Genomic DNA, 8,695 nt, shown 5'->3' on the forward strand with positions numbered 1-8,695 from the left:
TATAAATGCACGCCATCTCGGGCAATAAAGTTGAAGTATGCTTTATCACTCATATTGGGTCGGCCGCATTTCTTCCTCCGTCCGCTCGGGTCTGGAACTCTGATGGGACTTTTCTCTGCATGTTACAATCCCCATTGGACAGTGTGTGTGTCACAAAAACCACTGTATAGCGTGTGTGTCACAAACCCCATTAGAAAGTGTGTGTTTTTCACAAACCCCATTGGGTAGAGTGCGTGTGTCACAAACTCCATTGGACAGTCTGTGTGTCACAATCCCCTTTGGACAGTGTTTGTGTCACAAACCCTATTGGCAGTGTGTGTGTCACATACCCCATTGCACATCGTGTGTGTGTCACAATCCCCGTTGGACAGAGTGTGTGTCACAAACCTCATTGGAAAGCGTGTTTGTATAACAATCCCCAATGGACAGTGTGTGACACAAACCCCAGTGGACAGCGTGTGTGTGTCACAATCCCCTATGGACAGTGTGTGTGTGTCACAAACATCATTGGACAGCGTGTGTGTCACAAATACCTTTGGACAGTGTGTGTGTCACTAACGCCATTGGACAGTGTGTGTGTCACAAACCCCATTGGACAGAGTGTGTGACACAAACCCCAGTGGACATCATGTGTGTGTCACAAACCCCATTGGACAGAGTGTTTGTCATACCCCATTGGACAGTGTGTGTGTCAAAAAGCGCCTTGGACAGTGTCTGTGTCACAAACACCGTTCAACAGCATATGTGTGTCACAATCCCCATTGGACAGCGTGTTTTGACAAACACCATTAGACAGCATGCGTGTCACAAACACCATTGGACAGCGTGTGTGTGTCGTAATCTCCATTGGACAGCATGTGTGTCACAAACCCCATTGGACAGTGTGTGTGTCACAAACCCCATTGGACATCATGTGTGTGTCACAAACCCCATTGGACAGAGTGTGTGACACAAACCCCATTGGACAGTGTGTGTGTCACAATCCCCTTTGGACAGTGTTTGTGTCACAAACCCCATGGGCAGTGTGTGTGTCACGAACCCAGTTGGACAGCGTATGTGTCACAAGCCCCATTGGACAGAGTGTGTGTGTTACAAAAACCATTGGACATTGTGTGTGTCACAAACCCCATTGGACAGCGTGTGTGTTACAAACAGCATTGGACAGCGTGTGTTTGTCACAAACCCGTTTGGACAGAGTGGGTGTGACAAACCCATTGGGCTGCATGTGCGTGTCACGAACCCCATTGGACAGCGTGTGAGTCACAACCCCCATTTGACCGAGTGTGTGTGTCACAAATCCCATTGGACAGCGTGTGTCTCACAAACCCCATTGGACAGATTGTGTGTGTCACAAACCCCATTGGACAGCGTGTGTCTCACACACCCCATTGTACTGCGTGTGTGTCATAAACCCCATTGGACAGCATGTGTGTGTCACAAACCCCATTGGACAGCGTATGTGTCACACAACCCATTGTACTGCGTGTGTGTCATAAACCCCATTGGACAGCATGTGTGTGTCACAATCCCCATTGGACAGTGTATGTGTGTCACAATAGCTATTGGACAGCGTGTGTGTCACAAACCCCTTTGGACATTGTGTGTGTGTCACGTAGGCACCCCGCAGGTCAATTTAAGGGACAACAAGGTCCAAAAACAACTTTTATTGAACCAGTGGAAAACAGGGTTTTAGCACTCCAAAAGTGACTTAAATACAGGTTCCGTTATCAGTTGAGGAGAATTATTGAGAGGGACAGCCACTAATACAACAGGCGGTCCACAGAGTGCATGCACGTGTCTTCACCTAAACAATGCCGGAGCCGTCCCTGAGTCCCGGAGGAATACACACTTGCCTGAACACGGTGCGGGATTATTTTTAAAGAGATACACGTACTCGTAGTGAGTACGGAAAGTGTGCACTCGCGATTCCGCGAGAGTAAATATATAATACGCTCGCAGTCCTGCGAGAGTTATTTTGCACATGCAAATGTGCATGGAAAGTTATACGTGCTTATAAGGAAGCACGGGAGGAAAATACACTCACGATTGTGCGAGGGGCTCTCGGCGGCCACTCGCGATTGTGTGAGGAAATAAAGTACTTGTGCAAATGTGCACGGAAAGCAAATACACCCGCGATTCTGCGAGGATTAATTTTACACGCGATCATATGGAGCACGGAAAGTTATACGTGCATATGTGCACAAAAAGTATAAATATACTCGCAATCCTGTGAGAAGTTTTACTTACACACGTGGTGGCAAGGCAAGCGGAGTCTCCATCCCGCGGAGGGGGGCTCTCGGCGGCAGCATCTTGCTCGTGCTCCGAGAGAACCACGGCAAAGGGCGGAGTCTCGACGAGAGTCCCATTTTATACTGGCTAATCAGATCTGACTGTAGTCACTCTAGAAGCTTCTCTGCACCCCCACACTGTCTGTGGGTGCCCCTGAAGCCTCCAAACATCCACCACAGAGGGCGCTGCTCAGTGTGCCTTGGCACTCCCTTATTCTAATGTCCCAGGAGCCAGGGTGTTCTGGGCCAAACAAAAGAAGCTGTTAGCCTCAAGTAGCAGAGAAGGAGGAGATGTGCCATACTGAAGGAGGGAGGGGGGGGTTTCATTCTGCCACAGTGTGTCACAAACCCCATGGGGCAGAGTGTGTGTCACAAACACTATTGGACAGTGTGTGTGTCACAAGCCCACTGGACAGAGTGTGTGTGTCACAAAACCAAGTGGACACTGCATGTTTCACAAACCCCATTGGAGAGCGTGTGTGTGTCACAAACCCTATTGGACAGTGTGTGTGTCACAAACCCCATGGGACAGCGTGTGTGTGTCACAAAGCCCATTGGAAAGAGTGTGTGTCACAAACCCCATTGGAAAGTGTGTGTGTGACAAACCCCATGAGAAAGTGTGCGTGTCACAAACCCCATTGGATAGCATGTGTGTGTCAAAAACCCTATTGGACAGTTTGTATGAAACAATCCCCATTGGACAGTGTCTGTGTCACAAACCCCATAGTACAGCGTGTTGGTCACAATCCCCATTGGACAGCGTGTGTGTCACAAACCCCATTGGACAGAGTGTGTGTGACAAAACCCATTGGACAGCGTGTTTGTGAGAAACGTCATTGGTTAGTATGTGTCTCACAAACCCCATTGGACAGTGTGTGTGTCACAAACCGTCATAGATATTGTGTGTGTCACAATTACCACTGGTGAGTGTGTGTGTCACAATCCCCATTGAACACTGTGTGTGTCACAATCCCCATTGGACAGTGTGTGTGTCACAAACCTGTTTGAACAGTGTGTGTTTCACAAACTCCATTGGACAGCGTGTGTGTCACAAACACTATTGGAGAGCTTTTGTGTCACAAGCCCATTGGACAGAGTCTGTGTGTCACAAAACCCATTGTACAGTGTGTTTGTCACAATCCCCATTGGACAGGGTGTGTCACAAACCCCTTTGGACAATGTGTGTGTCACAAACCCCATTGGACAGTGTGTGTGTCACAACCCCCATTGGACAGCGAGTGTGTCACAAAACCCACTGGACAGTCTGTGTGTCACAAACCCAATTGGACAGCGTGTGTTTGTCCCAATCTCCGTTGGACAGATTGTGTGTCACAAAACCCAGTGGACAGTGAATGTTTCACAAACCCCATTGGAGAGCGTGTGTGTGTCACAAACCCTATTGGACAGTGTGTGTGTCACAAACCCCATGGGATAGCGTGTGTGTGTCACAAACCCCATTGGAAAGAGTGTGTGTCACAAACCGCTTTGGAAAGTGTGTGTGTCACAAACCCCATTGGATAGCATGTGTGTGTCAAAAACCGTATTGGACAGTTTGTATGAAACAATACCCATTGGACAGTGTCTGTGTCACAAATCCCATTGTACAGCGTGTTTGTCACAATCCCCATTGGACAGTGTGTGTGTCACAAACCCCATTGGACATCATGTGTGTGTCACAATCCCCATTGGACAGTGTGTGTGTGTCACAAACCCCATTGGACAGAGTGTGTGACACAAACCCCATTGGACAGTATGTGTGTCACAATCCCCTTTGGACAGTGTTTGTGTCACAAACCCCATTGGCAGCGTGTGTGTCACAAACCCAGTTGGACAGCGTATGTGTCACAAGCCCCATTGGACAGAGTGTGTGTGTTATAAAAACCCATTGGACAGTGTGTGTGTCACAAACCCCATTAGACAGCATGTGTGTTACAAACAGCATTGGACAGCGTGTGTTTGTCACAAACCCGCTTGGACAGAGTGGGTGTGACAAACCCATTGGGCAGCATGTGCGTGTCACGAACCCCATTGGACAGCGTGTGAGTCACAACCCCCATTTGACCGAGTGTGTGTGTCACAAATCCCGTTGGACAGCGTGTGTGTGTCTCAAACCCCATTGGACAGCGTGTGTGTCACACACCCCATTGTACTGCTTGTGTGTCATAAACCCCATTGGACAGCATGTGTGTGTCACAATCCCCATTGGACAGTGTATATGTGTCACAATAGCCATTGGACAGCGTGTGTGTCACAAACCCCTTTGGACAGTGTGTGTGTGTCACGGAGGCACCCCGCAGGTCAATTTATGGGACAACAAGGTCCAAAAACAACTTTTATTCAACCAGTGGAAAACAGGGTTTTAGCACTCCAAAAGTGACTTAAATACAGGTTCCGTTATCAGTTGAGGAGAATTATTGAGAGGGACAGCCACTAATACAACAGGCGGTCCACAGAGTGCATGCACGTGTCTTCACCTAAACAATGCCGGAGCCGTCCCTGAGTCCCGGAAGAATACACACTTGCCTGAACACGGTGCGGGATTATTTTTAAAGAGATACACGTACTCGTAGTGAGTACGGAAAGTGTGCACTCGTGATTCCGCGAGAGTAAATATATAATACGCTCGCAGTCCTGCGAGAGTTATTTTGCACATGCAAATGTGCATGGAAAGTTATACGTGCTTATGTGGAAGCACGGGAGGAAAATACACTCACGATTGTGCGAGGGGCTCTCGGCGGCCACTCGTGATTGTGCGAGGAAATAAAGTACTTGTGCAAATGTGCACGGAAAGCAAATACACCCGCGATTCTGCGAGGATTAATTTTACACGTGATCATATGGAGCACGGAAAGTTATACGTGCATATGTGCACGAAAAGTATAAATATACTCGCAATCCTGTGAGAAGTTTTACTTACACACTTGGTGGCAAGGCAAGCGGAGTCTCCATCCCGCGGAGGGGGGCTCTCGGCGGCAGCATCTTGCTTGTGCTCCGAGAGAACCGCGGCAAAGTGCGGAGTCTCGATGGGAGTCCCATTTTATACTGGCTAATCAGATCTGACTGTAGGCACTCTAGAAGCTTCTCTGCACCCCCACACTGTCTGTGGGTGCCCCTGAAGCCTCCAAACATCCACCACAGAGGGCGCGGCTCAGTGTGCCTTGGCACTCCCTTATTCTAATGTCCCAGGAGCCAGGGTGTTCTGGGCCAAACAAAAGAAGCTGTTAGCCTCAAGTAGCAGAGAAGGAGGAGATGTGCCATACTGAAGGAGGGAGGGGGGGGTTTCATTCTGCCACAGTGTGTCACAAACCCCATGGGGCAGAGTGTGTGTCACAAACACTATTGGACAGTGTGTGTGTCACAAGCCCACTGGACAGAGTGTGTGTGTCACAAAACCAAGTGGACACTGCATGTTTCACAAACCCCATTGGAGAGCGTGTGTGTGTCACAAACCCTGTTGGACAGTGTGTGTGTCACAAACCCCATGGGACAGCGTGTGTGTGTCACAAAGCCCATTGGAAAGAGTGTGTGTCACAAACCCCATTGGAAAGTGTGCGTGTCACAAACCCCATGAGAAAGTGTGCGTGTCACAAACCCCATTGGATAGCATGTGTGTGTCAAAAACCCTATTGGACAGCTTGTATGAAACAATCCCCATTGGACAGTGTCTATGTCACAAACCCCATTGTACAGCGTGTTGGTCACAATCCCCATTGGACAGCGTGTGTGTCACAAACCCCATTGGACAGAGTGTGTGTGACACACCCCATTGGACAGCGTGTTTGTGAGAAACGCCATTGGTTCGTATTTGTCTCACAAACCCCATTGGACAGTGTGTGTGTCACAAACCGTAAGATATTGTGTGTGTCACAATTACCACTGGTGAGTGTGTGTGTCACAATCCCCATTGAACACTGTGTGTGTCACAATCCCCATTGGACAGTGTGTGTGTCACAAACTCCATTGGACAGCGTGTGTGTCACAAACACTATTGGAGAGCTTTTGTGTCACAAGCCCATTGGACAGAGTCTGTGTGTCACAAAACCCATTGTACAGTGTGTTTGTCACAATCCCCATTGGACAGGGTGTGTCACAAACCCCTTTGGACAATGTGTGTGTCACAAACCCCATTGGACAGTGTGTGTGTCACAACCCCCATTGGACAGCGAGTGTGTCACAAAACCCACTGGACAGTCTGTGTGTCACAAACCCAATTGGACAGCGTGTGTTTGTCCCAATCTCCGTTGGACTGATTGTGTGTCACAAAACCCAGTGGACAGTGAATGTTTCACAAACCCCATTGGATAGCGTGTGTGTGTCACAAACCCTATTGGACAGTGTGTGTGTCACAAACCCCATGGGATAGCGTGTGTGTGTCACAAACCCCATTGGAAAGAGTGTGTGTCACAAACCACATTGGAAAGTGTGTGTGTCACAAACCCCATGAGAAAGTGTGTGTGTCACAAACTCCATTGGATAGCATGTGTGTGTCAAAAACCGTATTGGACAGTTTGTATGAAACAATACCCATTGGACAGTGTCTGTGTCACAAATCCCATTGTACAGAGTGTTTGTCACAATCCCCTTTGGACAGCGTGTGTGTCACAAACCCCGTTGGACAGAGTGTGTGTGACACACCCCATTGGACAGAGTGTGTATGTCACAATCCCCATTGGACAGAGCCTGTGTATGAAACCCCATTGCACAGCGTGTGTGTCACAAACACCATTGGACAGAGTGTGTGTGTCAAAATCCCCATTGGAAAGTCTGTGTGTCACAAATCCGATTGGATAGCGTGTGTGTTACAAACCCCACTGGACAGCGTATGTGTCACGAACCCCATTGGACAGCGTGTGTGTCTCAAGTACCATTGGACAGAGTGTGTGTGTCACAAACCCCATTGGACAGCTTGTGTGTCGCAATCCCCATTGGACAATGTGTGTTTCACAAGCCCCATTGGACTGATTGTTTTTGTCACAAACCCCATTGGACAGCGTGTGTGTCATAAACCCCATTTCACAGCATGTGTGTGTTACAGTTCCCATTGGACAATGTGTGTGTCAAAAGACACTACGGGACAGAATGTGTGTCACAAACACCTTTGGACATCGTGTGTGTGTCATAATCCCCACTACACAGTGTGTGTGTCAAAAACACTATTGGACAGCGTGTGTGTCACAAGCCCATTGGACATAGTGTGTGTGTCACAAAACCCACTGTGCAGTGTATGTGTCACAAATGCCATTGGATAGCGTGTGTGTCTCACAAACCCTATTGGATAGTGTGTGTGTCACAAAAGCCATTGGCAGCATGAGTGTCACAAACAACATTGGACAGCGTGTGTGTGTCACAAACCCCATTAGACAGTGTGTGTGTAACAAACTGAATTGGTCAGCGTGTGTGTCTCAAACCCCATTGGACAGCGTGTGTGTGTCACAAACCCCACTGGCAAGTGTGTGTGTCACAGACCCCATTGGATAGCGTGTGTGTGTTACAAACCCTTTTGGATAGTGTGTATTTCACAATCCCCATTGGACAGCGTCTGAGTCACAAAGCCCATTGGACAGCGTGTGTGTCACAAAAACCATTGGACATCGTGTGTGTGTCACAATCCCTATTGGACAGTGTGTGTGTCACAAAACCCTTTGTATAGCGTGTGTGTCACAAACCCCATTAGAAAGTGTGTGTGTCACAAACCCCATTTAATAGCGTGTGTGTGTCACAAACCCCATTGGACAGAATGTGTGTGTCACAAAGCCCTCAGGACAGTGCATGTGTCACAAGCCCATTGGACAGCGGGTGTGTGTCACAAACCCCATTGTACAGCGTGTTTGTCACAATCCCCATTGGATAGCGTGTGTGTTAGAAACCCCATTGGACAGACTGTGAGTGACAAAACCCATTGGACAGTGTGTGTGTCACAATCCCCTTTGGACAATGTGTGTGTCACAAACCCTATTGGCAGTGTGTGTGTCTCGAACCCCGTTGGATAGCGTATATGTCACAAGCCCCATTGGACGAGTGTGTGTGTTACAAAAACACATTGGACAGTGTGTGTGTCAGAAACCCCATTGGACAGCGTGTGTGTTACAAACAGCATTGGACAGCGTGTGTTTGTTACAAACCCCATTGGACAGAATGGGTGTGACAAACATTTTGGGCAGAGTGTGCGTGTCACAAACCCCATTGGAATGTGTGTGTGTCACAAACCCCACTGGACACTGTGTGTGTCAATAACCCCACTGGACAGCGTTTATGTCACGAACCCCATTGGACAGCGTGTGTGTCACAACCCCCATTTGACCGTTTATATGTGTCACAAATCCCACTGGGCATCGTGTGCCTCTCAAAGCCAATTGGACAGTGCGTGTGTTACAAACCCAATTGGACAGTATGCGTGTCACTAACAC

Source organism: Columba livia, unplaced genomic scaffold (assembly GCF_036013475.1).
Source record: "Columba livia isolate bColLiv1 breed racing homer unplaced genomic scaffold, bColLiv1.pat.W.v2 Scaffold_107, whole genome shotgun sequence".
In the NCBI taxonomy this organism is placed as follows: Eukaryota; Metazoa; Chordata; class Aves; order Columbiformes; family Columbidae; genus Columba; species Columba livia.